A 25,799-nucleotide genomic window follows, 5' to 3' on the forward strand; every position below is an offset into this window, starting at 1 on the left:
TCCCCTCAGTCCTTGCCTCCGTCCCCATTCCTGGTCTTCGCCTTCTCTCTCCGTGGAAACTGCTGGCTCCCTGTGGAATTGTTTGGGGGGGGGGAGAGGAGGGGGGCGCTGTTTTTTTTTCTCTCGTTTTGGGTTCACACGGTTATCGCTGGTAAACTTCACCCCCACGCAGTCCAGGAAGCAGCACTGAGACGCTAATAACACCCTGGAACTGTAGCATAGCGCGGGGGGGGGGGGGAGGGGGAGAGAGGGAGGGAGAGCAAGAAACAGGGAGAGGAAGAGTGGGAGATGGAGAGGACGTGAGCGAGAGAGGGAAGAGAGAGTGCGAGACCAAAATAGAGAGAAAAGTACAAATCAAACAGGATGAAACAGGAAAATTAAGGAAAGGGAGAATAGACAGAGGACAAATTTGAGAGAGAGAGAAAGAAAGAGAACAAGACTGAGAGCTTATAAAACTGTATTTGTATTATGCATTAACTATGTATGTTGAATGTGTGCACCTGCCTATGCACGTGTGTGTGTAGCATGTTAGGCATAAAGCATATTTGAATCTGAGAGAAACAAGCAGAGTGAGACCCCTGTATTATTATCATAAATAATATTATTATTATTATTAATATTAACATGAGAGAGACTGCGTGGTGTGAGTGCTTGGCGTGGGTTCGTCTCTCTCTCCCTCTCTCCCTCTCTCCCTTTCTCTCTCTCTCTCTCTCTCTCTCTCTCTCTCCCTCTGTCTCTCAGCTCGACGCTCCGGTCTTCCCTGACGCCCCTGGTCCCGGGATCGCCCGATCAGAGCTCCCATGATGCACTGCTCTGCGCGCCGGCCTATGAATAGCACCGGAGGCCCCTCATCTGTGTCACAATTTCACTGCGGTGAGGATGAATAATTAAACCTGCCTTTCCCCTCCCTCCCTCTTTCTTTCTTTCTCTCTCTCTCGCTCGCTCTCCTCCTCCTCTTGATGAAGGGAAGCAATTTAAAGATGAGTCATTTGAAGAGAGAAAGAGAGAGAGAGATAAAAAAGAAAAGAAAATGAGGGGGGAAGACCAACGCCTCCGTGAGCAGCCCAGGGCTCACGGAGAAACTCCGGCTGCTACACAAACTCCAGCTGCTACACACACTATGACTGTTACACAAACTCTGAATGTTACACAAACTCCGGCTGCTACACAAACTCCAGCTGCTACACACACTATGACTGTTACACAAACTCTGAATGTTACACAAACTCCAGCTGCTACACACACTCCGGTATTCCGGACGTGGGCAGGTAGGGGAGAGACGGAGAGGGAAGCGGAGGGGGGGGGGTGGCAGGGGGAGCCAAACTACACCAGGCCGGTGTCGATGAGAGTGGCACAGACAGGAGTCAGGCACAGACGGGTGAGACAGGTGAGACAGGCACAGACAGAGGAGACAGGCACAGACAGGTGAGTCAGGCACAGGCAGAGGAGACGGGCACAGACAGGTGACACAGGTGAGGAAATGCACCGCCCACCTGCCTGTGCTTCTACCTGCAGCCCCCTCCGTACAGCCTCTATGCCTGACAGCGTGTCGATTCCCGACCTGCTTCATTCTGCGACGATCTGTCACACTGAAGCAACTGTACATTCTTATGTTTCTCATGGTCTATTTCTAGTTCTCTTGTTGCATGCATTGCTATGTTAGCATATTAGTAATATATATTTAAATACACGCACCATTGTATGTTGTAATAGGAGCAGCCTCTGGGCTACACTAGACCCCAACAGTGCCCTCTCATTTTGGGCTAATGGCCACAATCAGCACTGGCGCGGTCGTGGAATTCGAAACACCCGACCACAGAGTGCCAACTGCGCACATCGATCAGTGCCTTAACGAGGTGAGCCACTCAGCAGCCCCTTAGTGCTGCTTTTTTTTTTTTTTTTTTACAGGAAATGGCCCGAGATCCGGAGCCTGCAGCTGTGAGGGACACGCGGGCATCGTGAGCGCCGGCGGCTGGCGCAGTCATCCTGGATCCCGCGGCTCTGTCATAGAACCTCCAGCGCGGCTGTCAGCGCTCTCCCCTGACGCTCCCCTGACGCTCCGCTGCCGGCGCTTCTGCCCGTTATTAGTTTTTGCGGCGGATTATATGCCTTTTGTCACCCGTTCTCACCCCCCCCGTACGTGTGACGGTGAGCGGCCTTTGGTCTCCACCGCGGGGCTGCTTTTTGCGAGCGAATTTCGGGGAATGCGGGGGAAAGATGATCAAAAACGCGGAAGCTCTGAGCTTGTCAGGTTTTCTTACCTTCGCGTGCTGAAGAGTTTTCATTAAAAGAAAATCATCATCGTCTTCGGCGTCGGGCTCCGGCAGACCCCGCATGCCCCCCCCTGCCCCCCCCCCCCCCAGGTCCCCATTAGGGTAATGGAGTCTCTCAGCGGCGATGTGACTCGGAACACAAGCGGTGCTATGGTGCTGTGTAAATGCGACGGGGGACGCGTTAGATACCATTTGCGACGCTGTTGTGTGGCGGTCATTATCTGCTAAGAGGGGCAAAGTTAGGAGTGGGGAGGGGGGGGGGAGTGAGGGGTGGGGGTGCCCCCAGAATTCCATGGGGTGGAAGGGGACTGATTTTGAGATGCTTTGAGGAGGAAGGGGAGTCCACCTCCAATGTAATCAATGTAATGTGCTGTTATGCTTTACGGCTGCGTGCTACTTCTCCCAGAGTCAACCTCAGTGTGCAGTCTGTTCTTTCCATAACTGAACATGGTTGGTTCTAACTCATTGAAACTTCCATGAAATGGAGGGGGTTGTGTGTGTGTGTGTGTGTGTGTGTGTGTGTGCACGTGTACGTGTATGTGCATTTGCACGTGCGCACACACATTTGTGTGTGGGTGTACGTGTGTGTGCATGTGCGTATGCGTGTGTCGGGTCGGGGGCAGCAGGTTGAGGTTGGGTTGGCTCAGCTGGAGAAAAGGGGTTACCCGCAGTTTTGTATCCAGCAGGACTCCTCCGCTGCCTCACTGCCCCCCCCACCCTCCCCCAGGATGCTCAACGTTCCTCTCATAAATAAAGAAAATAATAAAGTGCAAAAGAATGTTTCCCGCCCCAAGAAAAAGAATACATGGGAATGAATATTTCAGCATTTATATAAGCAAGGAAACGCAATCTATGTTTGATTTTTTTTAAAGCAACCTGGGATTTCATAACTCAAGGAAAAGGAACATGATGGATTATTCATTCGTTTTTTAAAAAGCAACAGACAAACAAACAAACAAATAAGAGACTGGTGATGAGAGAGACTGACCCCAGCTGTAAACTTTCCTTAAACACAAGCAGAGGAAAATTTAAATTTAAATCTCAACCTCTCAAAATCCTGGCTCTGCGTAACCATGGAGAAGAGCCACACTTGGAGAGTTTTTGGGTCTGTTTTAGCCTACATTACCTCACCGGTTCATGAGTGACTGTCAGTGACAAACTATTCTTTTACTCATGCTTTGCTTTTACTTTGCCTTTTTTTTGGGCAAATGGCGTTTCTCTCTCTCTGTGACCTGGACGTTGCCGTGGTGACCGGTGACCCTCCCCCGTTCCGTCCTCTAGACGCTGACTCTCGCGGACGTGTGACGACGCCGCCGTCGCTCCGCAGACGCCAGGACACTCTGGAGCGAGACAGACGCCAGGACACTCTGGAGCGAGACAGACGCCAGGACACTCTGGAGCGAGACGACGCCAGGACACTCTGGAGCGAGACAGAGCCAGGACACTCTGGAGCGAGACAGACGCCAGGACACTCTGGAGCGAGACAGACGCCAGGACACTCTGGAGCGAGACTGACGCCAGGACACTCTGGAGCGAGACAGACGCCAGGACACTCTGGAGCGAGACAGACGCCAGGACACTCTGGAGCGAGACAGACGCCAGGACGCTCTGGAGCGAGACCTACGCCAGGACACTCTGGAGCGAGACCTACGCCAGGACACTCTGGAGCGAGACCGACGCCAGGACACTCTGGAGCGAGACCTACGCCAGGACACTCTGGAGCGAGACCTACGCCAGGACACTCTGGAGCGAGACCTACGCCAGGACACTCTGGAGCGAGACCTACGCCAGGACACTCTGGAGCGAGACCTACGCCAGACACTCTGAGCGGACTGACGCCGACACTCTGGAGCGAGACAGACGCCAGGACACTCTGGAGCGAGACAGACGCCAGGACACTCTGGAGCGAGACTGACGCCCGCCTCTTCCGGCTCGACCCCGCGACCCTGACGCTGGGTACCCCCGACCTTTGACCCCGGTCGGAACGACACCTGGAGATATTCGGGGTGCGTATCGCTGTCTGTCGGCACGGCCCTTGGGGACGTGCGCTGTGAGGTGTGTGTGTGTGTGTGTGTGTGTGTGTGTGTGTGTGTGTGTGTGTGTGTGTGTGTGTGTTGTGTGTGTGATCGTGTCTGGTGTGTGTGCTTTTGTCTGTGTGTGTGTGGGATGTCGAATGTGTGTGCTGTGTGTGTGTGTGTGTGTGGTGTTGTTCTGGTGTGGTGAGTGTCTGGGTGTGTGTCGTGTGTTCGTCCTTGTGTGTTTGTGATGTGTGGTTGTGTTGGTGTTGTGTGTCTGTGTGTGTGTGTGGTTGTGTGTGTGTGTGGTGTGTGTGTATGTAGTGTGTGCTGTGTTGTGTGTCTTGTGGTGTGTGTGTATTGTGTGTCTGTATGTGTGGTGGATTGTTCTGAGTTGTTGTGTCGGTGTGTGAGTGGTTCTGTGTGTGTGAGCGAAAGTCGTGTTGTGTGTTGTTGGTGTCTGTGGTGTGGTGTGCGGTGTGGTGTTGTGTGCTGTGTATGTTGAGTTGTGTGTGTGTGGTGTGTGTGTGTGTGTGTGTGTGTGTGTGTGTGTTGTGTGTGTGTGTGTGTGTGTGTGTGTGTGTGTGTGTGTGTGTGTGTGTGTGTGTGTGTCTGTGTGTGTGTGTGTGTGTGTGGTGTGTGTGTGTGTGTCGTGTGTCTGTGTCTGTGTCTGTGTGTGTGTGTGTGTGTGTGTGTGTGTGTGTGTGTGTGTGTGTGTGTGTGTGTGTGTGTGTGTGTGTGTGTGTGTGTGTGTGTGTGTGTGTGTGTGTGTGTGTGTGTGTTGTGTGTGTGTCTGTGTGTGTGTGTGTGTGTGTGTTGTGTGTGGTGTGTGTGTGTGTGTTGGTGGTGTGTGTGTGTGTGGTGTGTGTGTGTGTGTGTGTGTGTGTGTGTGTGGTGTGTGTGGAGGTGTGTGTGGTGTGTGTGTGTGTGTGTGTGTGTGTGTGTGTGTGTGTGTGTGTGTGTTGGTGTGTGTTGTGTGTGTGTCTGTGTGTGTGTGGTTGTGTGTGTGTGTTGTTGTGTGTGTGTGTGTGTGTGTGTGTGTGCGTGCGTGCGTGCGTGCGTGCGTGCGTGCGTGCGTGCGTGCGTGTGTGTGCGCGTGCGATGCCATATCCCAGCAACCCCATGCCCATCATCGCACATCCACACACCCCCGTCTCGGCTGTGACCCCGTCACAAGCCATTTTCTCCCCACAGTGACATCACAAAATCTCTTAAACGCCAATTAAACTCGAAAATGAGAAGAGCTGAGCGTCCGTCGCATTAGTGGAGTCTGAATCTCTAGCGCTCCGTGCCAAAGGCAGTGTCTGCCAGGCTGTTCTCGGATGTTCTTCGTCCTTTTTTTTCCCCATCTGATATCGCATCGGAGGTTTAGTTGCAGCCGTTGTGTCAGTCTGCATGTTTTAGTGGTTTAATATGCTTCAGATGTGGTTTTGTCGTAATTCCCAAAGTGTTGAACATGATGAACATTCAGCAGACGCTCTTATCCAGAGTGCTTTACACAGCTTATATTCATTTACATATAATGCACTCATACGGCTGGATATTTACTGAAGCAATTCAGTTAAGAACCTTGCTCAAGGCTTACAGTGACAGCTGGGATTCAAACTCGCAACCTCTGAATTAGAAGCACAGCTCCCTAAACATCGTCGCCTTTAACGTACGCTCACTCATCTTGGCTTACCTGCTTCGGTGTCCCCAGGTAGGACAGGTAGCATGACAGCTGGATTTATGCTCCCAGTGTAAATTTGAGACATTCAGGGCTGTGGAATGCGAATGGGCCAGGTGTGTATGGAGTTTGGTGATTGGTTCTAGGTGTGCGCTGGCCAACACCTCTCTAAAAATATGACTGTGTTGGTAACCAGAAATGTTGCCAAGAACAATAGTGACCGTCGTTCCAGGTAGAAGCAGATCCGAAGTTAGTGTTTAAAAATCAGGAAGCATTTATTATACAGAAAGCCAGCAACAGGGATTCACACAAAAATGTTCAATTCAACTGTTAGAGTTTGTGGAGTTTATACAGTTACATTTACATATATTCAAATTTGTGCGCAGAATACAGCATGAACTCTGATTGGTTGTTTGTTATACAGAGTTGCCCTATAGGCTGCAATTTCTACCACTGTGTCTTATTGGTTGTCTTTGTAAAACAATGGCGGACTCTCACATGCACGTGAGGTTTTGGAATACACAAATCTGTCTGTCTCCTACAGCACAAACTTTCTGTATCCTAACAACTGTAAGGAAGAAAACAAACAGCACACTGGAACAGTGCATTTAAAAATGTTTATATATATATATGCAGGGTGAAATTTGTGAAAAGATAAGTGTGTGCTGTTTTATTCAATGAAACCGTCTCTTCTGAACCTGGGTGGTTAAACTGTGCCTGGTTAGTTAGCTTTTAATTAGCCAGACTGAAACTAACACAAATTATAAAGCCATCATTTTGTTCATTCATGCAAATACGCGTATGCACATACAGCATGCCCAAGTAAGCCTTCAGGCTTGAGTGATAAAAGAGTATTTGGTCTTTGAGCATGTCGATTTGAACCTCGCTCCATTACCAGTTTAAAGCCACACTCACACACACACACACACACACACACACACACACACACACACACACCACACACACACACACACACCACACACACACACACACCCAACCTACCTACACACACACCACACACACACACACACACACACCACACACATCCGTCTCACACACACACACACACTACACATCATCACACCACAGCACACTCACACTCAACTCACATCATCACACACCAACACCACCATCATCACACTCACACCACACTCCACTCATCACACTCTCCACCCACACTGTTGAATGCGAGAACCCAGCATTAGTCCATTCAGGCCCTGAAAGCATTAGCCGGGTGAATAATGAGCCAGGCCGGGCTGTGGCGTGCGCCGCTTACTGTAAATGCGTTTAGCTCGCTAATCAGCGCTCTTGTGTGTCAGCGATACTTTGAGGCTATTTTAACACCCCTCTTTATTTATTCCACATCGGTGTCATTAGTGAGAGTGTAGCCTGTGTGTGTAAACCGTGTTCCTGTGAGAGCTGCGTGTGTGTGTGTGTGCGCGTGTGGTATGTGTGAGGAATTAGGATTAGCTATCATTATCATAATATTAACAGACACTGGCAGATCACGTTTTCATTCTGATTGGTTACTCAGAAACAACAGGAAGATGTGATTGTGAGAAAGCGTTTATTTGTATTGTATTTACTCCGAAGGGGCTGCTGGTAAAGATGCCTGTCAGTCAATATTCTGGTGTGAATTCCAAACGTACTGTGCACTGTCAGAGAACAAGCTGTGATCATTTAGTGACCATGAGCTAGAGATCTTCAGTGCTTCACCCCTCAATCACTGACTGTTAATCCTGAATCATTTGCCATGGAACAGAGGCATGGAATCATTTAGAACACCAACACCTTATGGAGGAAATGTGGAAACTATTTTTTTTTCAAACCAATGTGTTCTGTTTGCGATATATGGAAGAATTTTTACACGAATGCTGAGGCAACACGTCAGTCTGTAAACATCCGCTTGTATATATAGCATCAGCTGACAACGGGTACCAGCCATGCTATGTACCCCCTCGCCAAAAGTTTTCCCGATTTTGAGAGGACAAAGTTTTTTTTTTTTTGCGCGTCTTGTCGGAGCTGTTCGAGCTCTCTCCTGTTTGCAGGAAAATCTCTCTCTCTCCACGCCGGCGCGCAGACCTGCGTAAATAAAACAAATTCGTAAAGAAGACGGATATTAAACAAATTTGCCTCTCTGAGCCCGTGCCCGTGGGCTTGGCTCCAGGCTGCGGAGTCGGTGACAGGGGAGAAGAAAGAGAGGAACGAGAGGAGAGACGAGTAGGGACCCCATCACGCCATCATCACACGACTAGTCAGAACCGCTCCTTCTTTTTATCCCTCTCTCTCTCTCTCTCTCCCTCCCTCCCTCCCTCCATCCGCCTTCATCAGACAGCCGTGTGAGGGAGGAAAAGGCAGTGACATCACATCCCCCTCAACTCGTCTTCTGAGAGACGCGCGGCAAGTTGCTCCGGCTTCCAGAAGTTTCTTCTCTCTTCTCAAAGTAGGTTATGAGTGTTCGGAGGGGCCTCCGAGAGAGGAGGAGGAGGAGGAGGAGGAAGAGAAGGGAGAAGACTTCCTGGCTAACACGTAGCGTCCTCACAATGCTGCTGCGATGTGGTGCCAGTGTTATCACAGGGACAGGACATTTCAGTGACGACGTGAGGACATTTTGTGTTTTCTGGGTCATGACTTGGCGCAAGCACGACTCTGGCCTTTCTGCTGGCCTAGCTAAGATTGTGGACTAGGGGGGGGGGGGGTGTCTGCTGGAAATAGTGATGTTAGGCCCTTTTTGTACCCCCCCGGTCTGATGGCAGCCTAGTGCCACCACTTATGTCTTCCTATGTGTAGCGGGTGAAGCTCGGCTAGTTTGCTAGCGAAGCACAGTAGGTGCAGTAAAACAACGGTCTCTTAGCGGGTTACCATGACGACACTCGCTGGCAATGCAACCCTCAAATAAAAAAATAACGACATTGCCCTTGGCTAGGGCTGATTTCGCCTATAGCTGACTGGTAACACGTTTGCCTGTGAAATCTTTCTACAAGTAAGAGGCCCACGTTCAAATGCCACCTTGGACTTGGCAGATTTTGTTACACGATAAGCCTAGAAGCAGCCTTAAAACTGGGGTGCCTATTCAGTTCCAATTAACAGGCAGATTTAAGATCGAAGAAAGTTTGAAGGACAATTTACCAAAACGCAAAAAGCAAAAAAAAAAAAAAATAGAGAGAAACAGATGATGAGAGCATTTACATGAAGAGGGAACCAGCAGCACCCTAATCTTACGATAAAACCCAAGTCAGCAAGCGAGAATTCAGCCCTCACTGGACATGCCATGGAACAAAATGGCGCATTCTGACGAGCGGGTTTCTTGGTACTTCTGCAGCTTAAAAAACCTGCTGAGACCAGCTCTGTTCAAGTGTTCATTTTTTGTCAAAGGCTTTTTTTAAAACACATATTTCAGTTTCTTTTTTTATTTTCAACGTTATTATTCAAAGCTGAATCACTGTCTGCTTCATAAATCCTGTGACTCATATCAATTCATATGTTATGATGCGGATGAACAGAAGAAAAAATATCGCTTTTCATAACCAACATAAAAATATTCCTTCGCATGGTTTGCAAACAACACACAGACGGGAAAATACTCAGTAACTGGAGTTTATTTTTGAATTTCAATATTTTTGCATATTTTTGTTAAAATATTGCAGAATTCATTTTGCAACAAAATTACAAAGCTAGTTATATAACAGTCTACATGTGCAAGAAACTGTGTCTCGACAATCACCATGGCAACATTCTAATTTCCTTCAGATCTTTGAACAAAAGAGTGAAAAAAAAAAAAAATGAACTTGAAAAAAGAAATTACCTGTAATTTCAGAGTATGTTTTTTGGTTATAATTAAAGAAAAATAAAATCTTCTTTTATAGGAACGTGTCACACCTGCCGTGATAAATTGTCTTGTGGTTATTGTTGATAATTAGACAAACGATGGTGCTTTGATTACTGTGCTATTGTGGAACTACAGTAGTTTTTTTACTGGAGTGCTTTTTGGGTAGCAGGCATTCGATAAAAGTCCAGATCTGCGCTTTTAAGTGCTAAACTCGCAAAATTGTCTCAGACCTGGGTTTTCGCTTTTATATAAAATGTTTTTTTTAACTCTACACTATGAAGTTTACTTTTTAAAAACTCTGTTGGTGTTTTCCTCTGTTCCGGTGTTTTCCCCTTTGATGTCTCCCGATTCTTTGGTCCCCCTCAGACGGAGGGTGAGCCCGTCTCCGACGCTGGACACAAACTTCCTGGACTCTCGTAAGAGCAAAATAAACCTCTTTCATGAAATGAGATGTCCTTTGTGATCTCGGGGGCATGAATGAAACCTGCGTAAATATAAATATTATAAAAGACCAATAGGAACAAATATAAATGTTCTAATAAAAATTTATTGTAAAATGAAATATTCAATACCTATATTGTTGATCACCAAGAAAAGTAAGAGGTGGCAGTAAGGGGTGGTTGAAGCGATTCCATGTACCAGCCTTCTTAAAAGAATCCCTTTTAAAAGAACTTCTCGAGAGCGAATCGTGCGATAGACATGATTGCATTGTAATCTTGCGCGAGAAAAAGAGCCCGAGAAACAACAGGAAATGTGCTCGTTAATTGTAGTTTTCAAAAGCCATAATTGCCTTAAATTCCCTGCAATTAATCAGCGATCGCGGCAGAGAGAGCTTTTCATAGCTCCGGTCCTGACGTGAGGAGCTTTTCAAAACGGAGAAAATAAATATAGACGAAAAAGGGAGGGGGGGGGGGGGGGGGGGGAGGGGGGAGCTCCACCCCCCCCCCCACACCTGCTGTCCTCCATTTGTGAATTTTAACGGGCTGGGAAGTTGAAACGCGGGACGTCTGTTTGTCTTGTCCGCGTGGCGCTGCCAGCCTTGCGCCAGCCGCGATGCCCAGAATAAAACGCCCCCTCGGGGTGCGCTGGCACAGGCAGGCTACTCTATTCGCGCCGGGCGGGGCAGGGCATTTTTTGGGCTATAAATAGGATCCCCATACCTGTGATTCCGTAGGGGTATCTGTATTTTGGGGGTATACTGAAGGTGTTTCCCCCCTACTCCCCCTTTTTCCACAACAACAGGTGGGGAACACCTGTGCGGCGGGCCCCTCCCCCACACACCCCCGTGCGGTGCGTTGGCGTTCGGTCAGAGTCTCCTTCAGGCAGCAGATGCTGGATAATTGCGTCTAAAGGGAGCGCTGTACCCCATCTGCCAGCGTGTGGCGCCAGGGGACAGAAACAGCCCCCCCTCCCATCCCCCCACCAGCCAGAGTGGTCCCAGCTTCCTTCTCCTCTTCTTTCCTTTTTGTCCCCCTGCCTCCTCCCCCCCCCCCCCCCCCACTTGTTGCTCTGATTAGCGCCTCTTTCAGGGAGGGGCGATTCGGGGGCAGGGGGTCCCGCGGGGGAATCGGGGATCCTGTCGCTCATCAAAGCGTCGGCGCTTGGAGGCTTCGCGCGAGGCGGCCTGTTCTGCGCCGAGCTCCGTCGCCACGGTTTCCCCCGACGCACGCCGCGCGGTTTTACCGCCCGATTTAGACACCGCTCTGAGCGTCCGACTGATGCACGACTCGAAGCGAGGGATTCTGGGGCATGGCTGAGGTTTCTGGGCCTGTTTCACGGTCCCTGGAGTCCATTAAAAAAAACTCAATCGCATATAAAACACGTAAATCAATGCAGGTTATATCAATGCATGTAAATGCAAAGATACAACATGAGGAATAAGCTATATTGTTTTTGCAGAAAGGTAAAAAGGATTATTTTTCCCATTGATGTGCGGCTGATATAATTTCATAGTTACAGGGCTCCTGTGTACTGTAACTCACACGGCTTATAGCAGTGGTGAGATTGGGTAGCTCGGTGTGTGGCAGGACGCAGGACCAGGGGAAATATGGGAAGCGAATGCGCTGTATTGATGTTGGACGGACCCCCGTGTTCGGACACAGCCGCTGAATAAACGCGGTGGACGTCATGGAAACCAACGCTGAGCGAATGAAACGGAAGCCCCTGCGTGGGCCGATTGGCCTGGCGGCTCCGACCCCGGGTCAGACTAAAGTTTTTTATTTGTGTGAAAGTTGTGCTGGGTTCAGCTGACCGATGGTTCTGCTGAGCGTACTGTAGCTCTGGCCCGGTGGTTCTGCTGAGCGTACTGTAGCTCTGGCCCGGTGGTTCTGCTGAGCGTACTGTAGCTCTGGCCCGGTGGTTCTGCTGAGCGTACTGTAGCTCTGGCCCGGTGGTTCTGCTGAGCGTACTGTAGCTCTGGCCCGGTGGTTCTGCTGAGCGTACTGTAGCTCTGGCCCGGGCTGCCCGAAGGTTCTGCTGAGCGTACTGTAGCTCTGGCCCGGGCTGCCCGGTGGTTCAGCTGAGCGTACTGTAGCTCTGGCCCGGTGGTTCTGCTGAGCGTACTGTAGCTCTGGCCCGGTGGTTCTGCTGAGTGTACTGTAGCTCTGGCCCGGTGGTTCTGCTGAGCGTACTGTAGCTCTGATTGGTTCGGCTGAGCGTACTGTAGCTCTGATTGGTTCTGCTGAGCGTACTGTAGCTCTGGCCCGGGCTGCCCGGTGGTTCAGCTGAGCGTACTGTAGCTCTGGCCCGGGCTGCCCGGTGGTTCAGCTGAGCGTACTGTAGCTCTGACCCGGTGGTTCAGCTGAGCGTACTGTAGCTCTGACCCGTGGTTCAGCTGAGCGTACTGTAGCTCTGACCCGGTGGTTCAGCTGAGCGTACTGTAGCTCTGACCCGGTGGTTCAGCTGAGCGTACTGTAGCTCTGGCCCGGGCTGCCCGGTGGTTCAGCTGAGCGTACTGTAGCTCTGGCCCGGGCTGCCCGGTGGTTCAGCTGAGCGTACTGTAGCTCTGACCCGGTGGTTCAGCTGAGCGTACTGTAGCTCTGACCCGGTGGTTCAGCTGAGCGTACTGTAGCTCTGACCCGGTGGTTCAGCTGAGCGTACTGTAGCTCTGACCCGGTGGTTCAGCTGAGCGTACTGTAGCTCTGGCCCGGGCTGCCCGGTGGTTCAGCTGAGCGTACTGTAGCTCTGGCCCGGGCTGCCCGGTGGTGTGAGAGTTTGTGCGCGTGTGTCTGTATATGTGTGCATGCGTGTGTGCGACTGTGTATGTACATGCGTGTGACTGCGTATTTGCGTGCGCGCGCGTGTGTGTGTGTGTGTGTGTGTGTGTGCGTGTACATGCGCTTCTCCTCTGTGCCGTGTGTGTGTGTGTGTGTGTGCCTCTGTCGCACAGAAAGCTCGTCTCATCAGTTTTACTAATTGGAGAATCCCTCCCACTCACAGAGCAATCAGGAGACACCCCCCCCCCCCCCGGTCTGTGTCCTCCTGCTATTGCCCCCTTCCCACTCTCATTAAGGAGTGGCAGACCGGTTAAAACACCCCCCCCCCCTCTACCCCCACCCCCTCCAACCCCATTACCTCTCGCCCAGCACCCTTAATTGGGCTTTTAATTTCTCCCGTGCACCAGCAGTCATTTATGTGCTTTTATTCTGACGCTGCAGCTGAGGAGGTGTCTCGCTGAGACCTGACCACTCGAGGATCTTTTTAATCAAACGCGGTGGCCTATCGCACGGCTCCCCCATGACCCCCCCCCCATACCCCCCCCCCCATCTCCTCCCAGCTCGTCTCCGGCAGTTAGCGGGACGCAGGGAGGTCCAGCCTGGACGTGGTGTGAATGAACACAAGTGCTGTCTTTTACTAAAGCATGCAAAGAATTGTAGGAGCGTACACGGTTGCGCACATACATGCGCGCGCACACACACATTTTTCAGCTGTCTGAGATGACAGTTCTGATTTGTGCTGATAACTCTGCTCATCCCGCATGGCTGGCGGCGTGCCTGACTGAGTCGTGTGTAAATCCCGTCTCTCAGTTTAACATGGCAGAAAAGATGAGCCGCTGAGTCTCATCAGTCTGAGCTCAGATTGGGTCAGATTGGTTCAGATTGGGTCCCGTTGCTGTTTGCTGTAATTTACCTGATTTGGACCAAACTTACCTTTTTCCCCACAATGCCCTGAGTGACCGGTGTTTTCAGGGGCTCCTTTGTATATTAGCATTCCATGTTGCGGTGCACACACAAATACACACACGCAGTCACGCAAACACACATGCACACTCACACACGCACGCACGCACACATAGACGCACACGCACACACACACACACCGCTATCAGCACGGGGTGTAGCACAGTGAGTAAGGAACTAGACTTGTAACCGAAAGGTCGCAGGTTAGATTCCCGGGTAGGACACTGCCGTTGTACCCTTGAGCAAGGTACTTAACCGAAATTGCTTCAGTATATATCCAGCTGTATAAATGGATACAGTGTAAATGCTATGTAAAAGTTGTGTAAGTCGCTCTGGATAAGAGCGTCTGCTAAATGCCTGTAATGTAATGTAATCAGTGTGACACAGCTTCATCTCCACTGAAGTGCTCCATTAGTGCATTGCGGCGTTTGTTATTGTAGTGCAGTTAGAGTGTGATGCCCAGAGAGGGGAAGAGTGGCTTAGTTAATTAGCTGCTAATTAGTTATTCTCTCTGAGTCACGGAGTTCCCTTTGTGATTGGCTGAGGCTCCCTTCAGTAGCGCTGTGTGTGAGATGCCAGCTTTCCACTACCGTTGTTTTTGTGTGTTAGCGGCTTTGCAGGACAGCTGTAATGGTGGTGGTCAGCGTGTAGAGTAGCGGGTTTGTCATGTGGTCAGCGTGTAGAGTAGCGGGTGTGTCATGTGGTTAGCGTGTAGAGTAGCGGGTGTGTCATGTGGTTAGCGTGTAGAGTAGCGGGTGTGTTTTATGGTTAGCGTGTAGAGTAGCGGGTGTGTTTTATGGTTAGCGTGTAGAGTAGCGGGTGTGTTTTATGGTTAGCGTGTAGAGTAGCGGGTGTGTTTATGGTTAGCGTGTAGAGTAGCGGGTGTGTCATGTGGTCACCGTGTAGAGCAGCGGGTGTGTCTTGTGGTTAGCGTGTAGAGTAGCGGGTGTGTTTTATGGTTAGCGTGTAGAGTAGCGGGTGTGTTTTATGGTTAGCGTGTAGAGTAGCGGGTGTGTTTTATGGTTAGCGTGTAGAGTAGCGGGTGTGTTTTATGGTTAGCGTGTAGAGTAGCGGGTGTGTCATGTGGTCACCGTGTAGAGCAGCGGGTGTGTCATGTGGTTAGCGTGTAGAGTAGCGGGTGTGTTTTATGGTTAGCGTGTAGAGTAGCGGGTGTGTTTTATGGTTAGCGTGTAGAGTAGCGGGTGTGTCATGTGGTCACCGTGTAGAGTAGCGGGTGTGTCATGTGGTCACCGTGTAGAGCAGCGGGTGTGTCATGTGGTTAGCGTGTAGAGTAGCGGGTGTGTTTTATGGTTAGCGTTTAGAGTAGCGGTTGTGTTATGTGGACAGTGTATAGAGTAGCTACTACTACAACTACTACTAGTACAGCTAGTACTACTCGTACTACTACTACTACCACCGACTACTACTGCTAATAATTTTAATAATATTAGTAACATTAATAATGAATTGCATAATGTTTTGTGTGTTGAGCTCTGTAAATGCAGTTCTCATGTCCTTCCCCACTCTGAAAGGATGAAAGGATGAGTCTGTTAACCTCCCGCTGAAGGTTGTTTTCCTTTTCAGCGAAATTGCGACGTGCCGAGAGACGCCTGCTCTGCCTGCTCTCCTCCGTCTCAGACGCGCTCCTTCACACCTCCGTTCTGCGAGCCGTTTCCCGTCTCTCCGTCTGACTCACAGGTGCGAGGAATCTCCACAGAAAGATTTTTTTTTTTTTTTTTTAAAGAAAAAAAACCACAGCAGGCAGAAGAAGAGAGAGAGAAAGAAAATCAACATTTGCAACATTCTGCGTGTCGGAATTTAGCGGAGGGTCTTAACCAGGGTGAGCTACACGGCCTGCTGAAGGGAAGAGAACGTGATTGGCAGTTCAGAATCTGAGCTAGCGCCGTCAGTGGTCGGCAGCCCCAGCAGGCGGCGCGTGATTGGCTGTGGCGTCGCCCAGGGAGGGAGGGATTCGGTTGGGCGGGGCCCAACCCCTGCGGACCGGTCGAGTGCCCCGCGGCTGTGCACAAAGCGGCTTCCTGCTTCCTGTCACATGACTCATAGTGGCGGGTCGCGGCGGTAAAAGAAGCGCTGGGTCATCAGGCCGGGTGTTGGGCGAGAGTGCGGGCTTGTCGGCGCTCTTCCCAAAATGGACAGCGGGGGTTGCAGTACTGAGTGAGCGCAGTCAGTGAATAGGATTGTGGGTATTCAAAACCAGGACCAGAGGGTAGAGGGGAAAAGCTTTGTTTTTAAATAAAGCCTAAACAGGGAGGAGACAGAGGATCGCCCAGAAAGAGAAAAGGACAGCTTCTGCGTGAGAGGAGGAGAAGGGGGCGTGGGCAGAGTCTCAGGAGTGTTCGATGAGCGTGATCTTCTGATGATGTCATCATCAGGAAATCCCAGATTAATCTGATGCGTCTCCACCATCCCGTTTTAAAAGCCCTGATTATCGGTGGAAATACTGGGGAGGAAAAGTACAGCCCCCCCCGCCCCACCCCTCCCTGAAAGCTGAGCAGGAGTAGAGTCAGGGGACTTCCTCCTTCCACGGCCGGGATAATTGGTGTAATGTAACTCAATAACAGGAGCATCAGTCACGACTGAGAGCCATTTTAACTCTTCAGTCCCATTTGCTTTCTTAATGGAGCTCTCGTGTGTGTGTTTGTGTGTGTGTGTGTGTGTGTGAGAGAGACAGTGCGTGTGTATGTGACTGTGTGCATGCATGTGGGTGCATGCGTGCTTGTGTGTATGTGTGTGATACTGTGTGTGTGTGTGTGACCGTGTGCATGTGAGTGCATATTGTATCATTACAGAGCCTTTAATTAAGTCATGATACCTGAAAGTAGAGGTGGGACAGGTTGTCAGTAATTATCCTGCTATTTCGGTCTCGCACAATGATGCAATCAGAATCTACGCTTGTCCAATTAAAAATGGAGTAAATATAAAATGTAATCAGGATTCTCTTCATATTGTCCGTGGCTGTACCTCAGGCATTTAATGCTCATTTATAGGAACGTGCCGTGGCCCGGCTCGGCCGTTTGTGACCAACGCAGATAAAGGACGGGTCACAGACAGACGCACTGCGGGGTTGGGCTGCGTCGTGCTGTTTAAACATGGCCGCCATGGCAACGGCTCTGTGGAGCAGGGAGCGCGCCTCCTTCCCGGGGAGAACTCCGGAGTCAACTCCTGCCGCGGTTTTCCGGAACGTTCTGTAACGGGGCGGGGAGGTGCTGCAGTGCACGTCTGAGGAGGTGAGAGAGGTGTGGTGGAGTCCAGTGGATACTGGGGGGGAGGTGGGGTTTTTTTGGGGGGAGGGAGGGTGCGGTTGCGGTTGGGGGTGGGGGGGTAGTAGGAGATAATCAGTAAGGAGACACACCGTTCAGGCACGCCATTTAATAAAGACGCACGCGTCAATTCCAGCTGGGAGAAGTGGCCGCATGGAGGTGCTGGTGCGGGAGTGGAGGTGCCCTTCTGTTGAGAGGGGGGTGCAGTGCTGTTTAGAGGAGGTGATGGAAGTGCAGTGCTGAGGGAGGTGTAATGGTGCTCAGAGGAGCTGATGGAGGTGCAGGGCTGTTCGGTGGGGCTGAGGGAGGTGCAGACATGTTCACATGTTCAGCCCGGTTAGGGTGTGGGTAGTACTGTAAAGGAGAGACCTGTTGGGAGTGGTGCTTAATGAGGGTGAGTGGTACTGCCCACACCCCCCCCCCCACCTCCTCCCTCCCTCCCCAGCTGCTGAGGGAAGAAGATCCAGTTTTCCACTCAGCAAAGCACAAGAGACCGCAGCATCTGTGTGTGTGTGTGTGTGTGCTTGTGTGTTTGTGCGTGCGTGAGTGTGTGAGTGTGACTGTGTGTGTGCGTGTGCGTGTGTGTTTGTGCATGCGTATCACCTGGACAGCGTGTCCCAGCACTGACGGCACGCTGGCGCTGTTCTCGTCGCTGCCTCGGTGCAGTTCTGCAACGGGCCTCGAAGTCCAGGCCTGGGGAACAGGAGTCCCCGCAAACCACCTCAGCAGTGTGCGTCTCTGACCTGTTCAGGAATATCTCGCTGTACAAGCATAGTCCACAACTTACAGACGGTGCATTTAACGTGTGAAAACAAAGTGTATTTTTCACAAACTGCCTGTGTTCAGCAGTGTGTGTAAGTGAAGCATAGTTTTCTCACACTGTATGTTTGTTAGTGCAGGATACTGTGCAGGAACAGGCTTGCTGATCGCCGACACCTGGGAGGTAATTTTAGAAGCGAGTCTGCCATCGTGTTCCCCTCAGCCTGCCGTCCTCCTTCAGCCGCAGCTGTAATTCACACCGCGCTGAGCTTCCTGCCTGGGGCATTATGGGTCTAATGTTACCAAATGCAGTGCGATTGATTTGAACGAGGAGCCCCCTTTTTTCCTGGGGAAGACTGCATCAGTGCCCAGCCGCTGTCTGCCTGCGAGGCGTTAGACAACAGGGAAGTCACGAGACACGACGCCGTCGCCAGCGATGTTCGTCTGTCCTGGCTAACGCTGCCTACCGCTGCCTAACGCTGCCTACCGCTGCCTAACGCTGCCTACCGCTGCCTACCGCTGCCTACCGCTGCCTACCGCTGCCTACCGCTGCCTAACGCTGCCTAACGCTGCCTACCTCTACCTAACGCTGCCTACCGCTGCCTAACGCTGCCTGCCGCTGCCTACCGCTGCCTACCGCTGCCTACCGCTGCCTAACGCTGCCTACCGCTGCCTGCCGCTGCCTGCCGCTGCCTACCGCTGCCTACCACTGCCTAACGCTGCCTGCCGCTGCCTACCGCTGCCTAACGCTGCCTAACGCTGCCTACCGCTGCCTACCGCTGCCTACCGCTGCGTATCGCTGCCTATCGCTGCCTGCCGCTACCTAACGCTGCCTACCGCTGCGTATCGCTGCCTACCGCTACCTACCGCTACCTAACGCTGCCTACCGCTACCTACCGCTACCTAACGCTGCCTACCGCTGCGTATCGCTGCCTATCGCTGCCTGCCGCTACCTAACGCTGCCTACCGCTGCCTACCGCTGCCTACCACTGCCTAACGCTGCCTAACGCTGCCTACCGCTGCCTACCGCTACCTCCCAGAGAACTGCCTCTGTAACAAGACTCTGATGCATTGAGCGGGGAAACTTTTGACAGTTTTTTTATTTTTTTGTTTATTTGAGTTGCTGTTCCAAAAATGTACTCATGGGATGATGTTCTGTTTTTTTGTTTGTTTTTGGATTTACATTTTATCCAGAGTGACTGATGCAGCTTATGTTTATTATTGATTTTTTTTTTTTTTTACTACACTTACAATCTATTTGTACAGCTCGATATTTACTAAAACAATTGAGGTTTAAGCGCCTTGCTCAAGGGTGCAATTTGCTGTGCCCCCAACTTTAAGTTGAACCCGCAGCCTCTAAGCCCAGTTTCCTAAGCATGACGTGTGTGACATATCTAAAATATTTGTATGTTGACATTTGACATTGACATACATGCTGTGATGTCATGACGCGTGGCTTCTCAGCGCACCCCGCTCAGCCGTCAGCGCTGCTGTTCTGCCCTCGCCGTCGCCGCCCTGGTGGCCGCAGTGGGGATCGCGTGCGCTGCGGCGCGCTGACGGTTCTCTCCCGGCGCGCTGAGGGTTTACACCTCCTCTCCCGCGTCTGCCTCGTCTCGCGGCCTGTCTCCGTTCCCCCGGCTCCAGCGGCTTTATTTGGGTCAGCTCCTTCTGCAGAATTAGGATAATGAGAACATTAAGTTTTCACACTCCCAGTCTCACCCCCCCCCCTTTTTTAATGTATGCTGGCAGACACACTATCTAAGCAGGGCTCACCAGGCGTAGTGTGGCGACTATTACATCTCGTTCTGAAGCCGCTCTTGGTATCTGACGCATGCTGATTATAGATTTCTTCATCTTTATTTATTTATTTATTTAGATAAATTGTGTCACGGCAGTTCAGATGGATGAACGTTTCGTTTTTCACAACATTAAAGAGAATGCGCATCGTAATCCAATTAACGCGAAAAAAAAGAGAGACTTCTCTGGGGGGGGAAATAATGTAACTGAAATAATTTCTGAGTCTGTCAGAGATGATGATGTGTGCAGATTTGAGGATGTATGGGAAAATGTAGCATTTAACGCAGTTAATTCTGGACCCTTTTGATGAGCGATAATGACTGAGAGATTACTGGTTTAAATGACTATATTTTGGATTTTATTTCAGTGCGAGAGAGTTGATGGTGTGACTGGGGAAATGCAATCCTGCTTCTGAAGCTCGCGGGGAAATGAAATTCTGTTTTCAAAGCACAATAAGATAATTAGATGTGAGAATAAACCAATTACTGCTGTTTTAATTCACATTTAGATTAAACCGCATTGTAACGTGTGCATGCCTCTGAGGGGGAACTGTATTTTGTTTTAAAAAAAGAAAAAAAAAATGCAATTAAAAGTAAGATGTTATTTTTAAATTAAAGAGTATTTTTGTTTTATCTCACGGGAGGGAATGCATGCTGTGCATAATCTTTGCCCACTGTAGAGCACTGTGGAATTTACCTCGCGCTCTGCGATCGATGAATGGCTAAATGAAATTTGACAGGGGGTGTGACTGTTGAGTCCTCAAGCAAACATGGTACCGTCTAAGACACACACTGGCATTGAGACTGAGTCGCGCTGAGGTACCCAGATAAATAACAGCGTAATCAAGAGGATACCCCCTTTTCCCATTTTAGAGAGAGGATTTTACTTTAAATCAGGAATGTCAAAAAATACAGTAAACTAATAAAAACAAGTACTTATTTTCTTAGCTAGCACCCTTATCTACAGTGTCTCGTGTACAATCCCTTTATAAAGCATTCATAAAGCAAGATGTTCTACTGAATCAATAAGAGGTTAAGTAACTTGCTCAAGGATATAATAACAGTGTCCAACCTGAGTTTGAAACCTGCAACCTCTCACTAACAAGCTGGGGTCATTAACTGCTACGCTGTATATCCACCCTGATGATTATAATAATAATGATAATGATGATGATGATAACAGCTGCATTTTCTGTCTGTCTTGTTAGCGTGGATGTATCCACAGAATGTGGCTTGTCTCCACAGGCATGCTGTGCGATCCTGGGTAAGGCGCATGGACCTGTGGGTAAGCACACACACACACGCGCACACACGCACACGCACGCACACACACTTCAGATGACACAGAAAGACATGGTTATCACACCACTCTTGAGTGCAGCATCAAAGAAGCCAGCTCACTGGGGTAGACCTGATTAGGCTTTTTGTAAAATTGCAGCATATTACATTATCTTAATTAATTGGATCCCTCTGCATGTTTTACCCAGAAGTCTTCAGTGTCATTTATTGCCAATTAGGCAAATTAGGTCACGGATTTGATGTTTACCGCCTCCCAATGGCCAAGGACAGCATTGCGCCCAAAGTTCTGAAATTATGGAGTAATGGATTCAGTGGCCCGGAAGGAAGGGATGTTATGAAGTGTGCGATCACTTAAAATCATTTAAAATTCATGAGAAAACTTCCCTGCCCGACATATCTGAAATGTTTCTAAATGTGACTGGTGTGAGACCGAGAAGGGGCGGCCGTGTGAGATTCAGTATTGAAAAGCAGGTAAAGTCATTCTCAGTGGGAAGATAAAGAAACGGGAGAAGGTGATTGGCTGGAACTTCCTGGCGGGCCGTCCACATTCAATATGTCCAGCGGAGCACTTTCAACCGCGTGTACTGAAGCTTTTTTTTTTTTTTTAAATGTTTTTTTTCCCCCTCCCTCTTTTTTTTCCTTCTAATTTGGAATGCCCAAACTGGCTCTCGCTGCAAATCCTTCGAAACGAGTGATGTTTCTGCTGCTTCTTCTCAGGCCGCGGTCGACAGTGGGAACTGTGTGATGAAACATCATCTCAGTCAGCTGAACCCCATCCCACCCCCCCCCCAACCCACCAGGAGACGTTACCCTCAATTATGCATTGCCCTCTGGGCCACTTTCGTAAGTCAAAAGTTTAGCGAGCGTTACGCTTCTGCTTCACAGACTGTTCGGCGAGATCGTTTTAGTAGTTGCTGACCTTGCCAAACTGAAAAAATTTTTTTTTTTTAATTCTTGCTTTTCATTTTTTGTGAAAGTTAAGGACAAACGTTAAGGAGGAATCCAAGCCAATGCAACATTGTGCTCTTCTTTGTGTGAAGGGAACATTCAATTTAGGTTACAGCCTAATTAGACGTGTCAAGGGCAAGTGTTCACGGTTCTTAAGCCTACGATCCTGGGTACCTTTATTCTATGGGGTCTTACTGAGAGTCAGCGTGCAGTAATTGGCTCACTCATTAAATTGTAGTTAAGCAGCTGGGATCAGTGCGCATTCATCTGTGACCGTCCCGGTGGCCCAACGTCCCGGTGCGGGGTGACCCAAACGGGTGAACTTTCCTGCCTCTCTCCTGTCCCCTTAATTTCTTTTGTGTTCATTCTACAAGTTAAAAGTTAGGGTTCAAAATCGTTAATTGGTGCATTTTTAAAATAACATTTTGAATAATCGTGATTAAGGCTGGGGTTTTTGTCCAGGGGTCGCAGGTGTCACGGATTCTGTGATTTTTGTCCCTTTTTTTTTTTTTTTGGCAGTTCTGTGAATTTTACCCATTTTTTTATATTTCCATTTCTGCAATTTCCTCCTTATTTTGAGCTTTCTGTGATTTTTTTTGTTGTTGGCAGTTTTAGATGGTGGCTGCCAACCTTAACGTAGCCTGCAGTGCTATTTGAATAGGCATGCGCATTTTAACCATATTGCCAAATGCTGAGAGAGACTAAGTGCGATAATGTGGACAGATTGTGGGATGGGCTGGGATCGAAATCCTTGTCTTCGATGGTTGACTCAAGTCCCTGTCAACAGTGTAGATGCCCAGCTCTCCTTCCCCAATTACAGTAACATTCAGGTGACAAGAGGCGCTCCATCAAAGACCAAACCTTGCAATGTACAACGCGTCGTACCAAAACAAATTTTTCATAAAGTAATAAAAACTGACACACGATAATGTGTTATTTTAGTAAATGCAATTTGAGCGTGTTCTATTTCTAGCAGTGTTCTGTTAAAAGCAAAACAGAATGCTCTTTTAAATGCCCCAGCCTATCAACTATTTTACTTGTAGGCCATTTATTCTTAGCAGCTGGATACTGCCCATTGATTTTTTTTTTAACTGCAAGCTCTTGTTAGGGTTGCTACAGTTGAGCATGTTATTTCAATTGTTTCCCCCTGCTGCTCATGAGCTCTATTCATTAATTAATTAATTAATTAAACAAACTTTTTTTTAACTCCATGATCTCTTCCTTATTATTTTTTTTCTTTTTTTTTGAGTTTTCTGTGATTTTCAACAACTTTGCCGTGACCCCTCTGAAACTTCAGCCAGTGTTTTCAGTGGTAAAAAACCCAGCCTTAACAATGATACGATTTAAATATTATCTAATTATTAATCCAGTGTTACTTTTTAATAATTATCGTGTTGTTTCAGTATCTTAGATAATTTATTACGTTGCACATGAAGATAGAAGTCAAAGGTGAAGTTGTTAGCAAGCTCAGTTGAGAGGTGGTTAATTGGGAGTTGTGTTGCCGCAGAAATTAAGATCTTCAGAAGGCATCTCACTGGAACCCTTGGCAGGCATTGGCCTCTGTGTTAATGAATATCTACCCTGGTAATGGCTATCTACCCTGATAATGAATGTCTACCCTGATAATGAATATTTACCCTGATAATGAATGTATTCCATGATAATGGCTGTCTACCATGATGATGAGTATCTACCACGATTTTCCCAGAACTCTCCAGACTTTTGCCAACCTGTGTTTTTTCTTCCTTTTTTAAAGTTTCTGTGTACTGGCGGCCTTTCTGTCGGTGCGAACACTCGCACCATGGTGCTAACGAGGGGAGCTGGATCACCGGCACTTCTGGAGGACCAGAGGTGGGTAATGAACTAGAGAGAGAGAGAGAGAGAGAGAGAGAGAGAGAGAGAGAAAGAGAGAGAAAGAGGTTCCAAGAGATAGAGACCGTGTGAAAGAGAGAGAGTGTGAGATGGAGAGAGTGAGAGAAAGGTTGCAAGAGAAAGTGTGGAGAACAGAGAACGCGAGGACAAGAATGGAGAGAAGAGTGGGGTGGCGAAACGGGGAGAGAGGAGAGGAGCAGAGAGGAGTAGGGAAGGATAGAGACCGATGGGGAGAGCAGAGAGAGAGAGGACGAGAAGAGAGAGAGAGCGGAGAGAGATGAGGAGTGAGAAGGAGTAGGAGAAGAGTGAGGTTTTGCAACGTTTAGAGCGAGATCTGCCTTCTCCACTTGCCGTGTTCCGTACTGGGCCATCGCCGGTTCCGACTGGGCTGCCGTGGCAGCTGACGTCTCCGTGGCGAGCGATCATGTGCATCACAGGCCCGCTCTGGCACTGCACTTATGGCCCCCGATGGCTTTCATCTTCACTTCCAAACTAAACCGCTCCGCTGCGCCCACGGCTAAATCCTTTCATGACTCATTGGGTTGATATATAGTTTCCCCAATATTTCTTTCCCCCCCACCTGTTTTATTTATGTATGTATTTTTATTTTTCCCCTTAACCTGCCCCAGCTTCAGCGCCTGACTGGGAGCTTGATGGGCATGATCTGCACCCCCCCTCAACCCCCTGCCCCCCCCCTCAAGCACCTGGGGCACCAGGCGGGTGGAATCTGACCAATCAGGGACATCAAGGACCAATCAGGTAGAAAAGAACACCGGCTGTGCTTCCAGGTCCAGATCTGAGTATCTAGGCTGTAAAACAGAGCTACTCAAACTCCTGCTCCTGGAGGGCCACAGCTCTGCTGGTCTCCATCCTTACTGAGCCTTCAACTGATCAACTAAAGCAGCAGAATATGCAGTAAACTCGCCTCACCTGCTTTCTGGGCTCTGAACCAGTTGGTGATTACCGGGTGAAAACTACACCTGCCTTCCAGGTCCGGAGGGAACCGTCCTATTGGCCTCCAGGGGTGAGAGAAGGCGTGTCCTAAGATTCTGAACCAATGGGATTTGTGCGTGCACTCTGACGAAACTACGGCAAGGTCAAAAGGGTTGAACCGTTCTTTTCACCCCAACTTGAATCAAAGCGCTGAGCTGCTCAGGAGCAAACCCACACCCCCCCCCCCCCCAGGCTCCTGGTGCTAGTTTTCACCCTAATAATGGCTGAGGAATGAGCTCCAGATATGGATCGTCTTCAGGATTTGCTGGTTTAAAATTACGTTCACGGTTCAGCCTCGGTACGGCTTTCCCTGAGCTAATCAGTCTAGCGAACACTTCCTGGTTCTGCATGCAAATCGTACGCAGGACTGAAGTGGCGGTTTTGGCGGTTTCCCGGGGCTCGTTGGCTTATGGGGCCGATGCACCTCGCGGGACGTTAGTCCCCATGCAGGACATTAGTCCCCAGCAGACCTGAGCGCTGAAAGTGGGAAAAGCTGGCGAGGACGACGAGGCAGAACTGCGGCGGGTTTCTGCGCGAGGGCCTTCGTCAGGCGGCGAGATGGCGGCTTTGATCCGGAACCCGCCGGCCGCCCGGCCAATGAGAGGACGCGACCGAGAACGCGTCGTCGTTTGCGTCTTTCTCGTTTTCTTTTTTCTCCTTTCTTCTCTCTCTTTTCGTTTTTTCACCCCCTTTTCCTCTCTCCCTTCCCCTGCCGTTTTGTTGCGGGAGCGCGTGCGGTAAATAATGCAGGAGCTGCCGCGCGCAGGATCGTACTTGTTAAAAAGTAATGAGGCATTGGCGTAATAAAAAGGCCGCGGTGTGGTGTTTTGCTAAGAGTGTCTCTCGCTGTCGGTGGCGCTTTCTGGCCCAGGGTTCTTGCGAGGAGATTT

General features: G+C 49.6%; 1 long non-coding RNA gene across 1 annotated transcript; it reads left to right on the top strand.

Annotated features, from left to right (window-relative positions):
* Positions 1–4,119: 4,119 nt before the first annotated feature.
* Positions 4,120–25,348, top strand: LOC135249802 (uncharacterized). Its single transcript, XR_010328782.1, has 6 exons — positions 4,120–4,279; positions 15,546–15,659; positions 21,043–21,082; positions 21,814–21,939; positions 23,801–23,895; positions 24,546–25,348. It is a non-coding gene; the product is annotated as an uncharacterized LOC135249802 (long non-coding RNA).
* Positions 25,349–25,799: the final 451 nt, after the last annotated feature.

The sequence above is a fragment of the Anguilla rostrata genome, chromosome 3 (genome assembly GCF_018555375.3).
Source record: "Anguilla rostrata isolate EN2019 chromosome 3, ASM1855537v3, whole genome shotgun sequence".
In the NCBI taxonomy this organism is placed as follows: Eukaryota; Metazoa; Chordata; class Actinopteri; order Anguilliformes; family Anguillidae; genus Anguilla; species Anguilla rostrata.